Below are 2,266 nucleotides of genomic sequence, written 5' to 3'. Positions count from 1 at the left end.
ATCGTATTAGAAACACAAGCCTCGGCAATAAGAGTCGAGAAAGATATTAAAGGAATTAGAGTAGGCAATGAGGAAACCAAACTATCACTCTTTGCAGATGATATGATGGTATACCTAGAGAACCCCAGAGATTCTACTAAAAAGCTATTGGAAATAATTCATAATTTTAGCAAAGTAGCTGGCTACAAAATAAATCCCCATAAATCCTCAGCATTTTTATACATCACCAACAAAACCCAACAGCAAGAGATACAAAGAGAAATTCCATTCAGAATAACTGTTGATACCATAAAATATTTGGGAATCTATCTACCAAAGGAAAGTCAGGAATTATATGAGCAAAATTATAAAAAAGTCTCCACACAAATAAAGTCAGACTTAAATAATTGGAAAAATATTAAGTGCTCTTGGATCGGCCGAGCGAACATAATAAAGATGACAATACTCCCTAAACTAATCTATTTATTTAGTGCTATACCAATCAGACTTCCAAGAAAATATTTTAGTGATCTAGAAAAAATAACAACAAAATTCATATGGAACAATAAAAAGTCGAGAATCTCAAGGGAATTAATGAAAAAAAAAAATCAAATGAAGGTGGCCTAGCTGTATCTGATCTAAAATTATATTATAAAGCAGCAGTCACCAAAACCATTTGGTATTGGCTAAGAAATAGATTAGTGGATCAATGGAAAAGGTTAGGTTCACAAGACAGAATAGTCAACTATAGCAATCTAGTGTTTGACAAACCCAAAGCCCCTAACTTCTGGGAAAAGAATTCATTATTTGATTAAAAACTGCTGGAATAATTGGAAATTAGTATGGCAGAAATTAGGTATGGACCCACACTTAACACCATATACCAAGATAAGATCAAAATGGGTCCATGACCTAGGCATAAAGAAAGAGATTATAAATAAATTAGAGGAACATAGAATAGTTTATCTCTCAGACTTGTGGAGGAGAAAGAGATTTGTGACCAAAGATGAACTAGAGACCATTACTGATCACAAAATAGAAAATTTTGATTACATCAAATTAAAAAGCCTTTGTACAAACAAAACTAATGCAAACAAGATTAGAAGGGAAGCAACAAACTGGGAAAACATATTCACAGTTAAAGGTTCTGATAAAGGCCTCATTTCCAAAATATATAGAGAACTGACTCAAATTTATAAGAAATCAAGCCATTCTCCAATTGATAAATGGTCAAAGGATATGAACAGACAATTTTCAGAGGATGAAATTGAAACTATTACCACTCATATGAAAGAGTGTTCCAAATCATTATTGATCAGAGAAATGCAAATTAAAACAACTCTGAGATACCAGTACACACCTGTCAGATTGGCTAAGATGACAGGAAAAAATAATGATGAATGTTGGAGGGGATGCGGGAAAACTGGGAAACTAATGCATTGTTGGTGGAGTTGTGAACGAATCCAACCATTCTGGAGAGCAATCTGGAATTATGCCCCAAAAATTATCAAATTGTGCATACCCTTTGATCCAGCAGTGTTTCTATTGAGCTTATATCCCAAAGAAATACTAAAGAAGGGAAAGGGATCTGTATGTGCCAAAATGTTTGTAGCAGCCCTATTTGTAGTGGCTAGAAACTGGAAAATGAATGGATGCCCATCAATTGGAGAATGGCTGGGTAAATTGTGGTATATGAATGTTATGGAATATTATTGTTCTGTAAGAAATGACCAGCAGGATGAATACAGAGAGGACTGGCGAGACTTACATGAACTGATGCTAAGTGAAATGAGCAGAACCAGGAGATCATTATACACTTCGACAACGATATTGTATGAGGACATATTTTGATGGAAGTGGATTTCTTTGACAAAGAGACCTAACTGAGTTTCAATTGATAAATGATGGACAAAAGCAGCTACACCCAAAGAAAGAACACTGGGAAACGAATGTGAACTATCTGCATTTTTGTTTTTCTTCCCGGGTTATTTATACCTTCTGAATCCAATTCTCCCTATGCAACAAGAGAACTGTTCAGTTCTACAAACATATATTGTATCTAGGATATACTGCAACATATCCAACATATAAAGGACTGCTTGCCATCTAGGGGAGGGGGTGGAGGGAGGGAGGGAGGGAAAAAAAAATCGGAACAGAAACGAGTGTCAATATAAAGTAATTATTAAATAAAAATTAAATTAAAAAAAAGGAAAGAAGTATTTAATTTGTTATAGATATGCAAATGTTAGGCATTACTCTAGCCTAGAGGGATAAATAAGTAAAGAAT

The sequence above is a fragment of the Antechinus flavipes genome, chromosome 5 (assembly GCF_016432865.1).
Source record: "Antechinus flavipes isolate AdamAnt ecotype Samford, QLD, Australia chromosome 5, AdamAnt_v2, whole genome shotgun sequence".
Lineage (NCBI taxonomy): Eukaryota > Metazoa > Chordata > Mammalia > Dasyuromorphia > Dasyuridae > Antechinus > Antechinus flavipes.
This window is presented reverse-complemented; position numbering follows the sequence as displayed.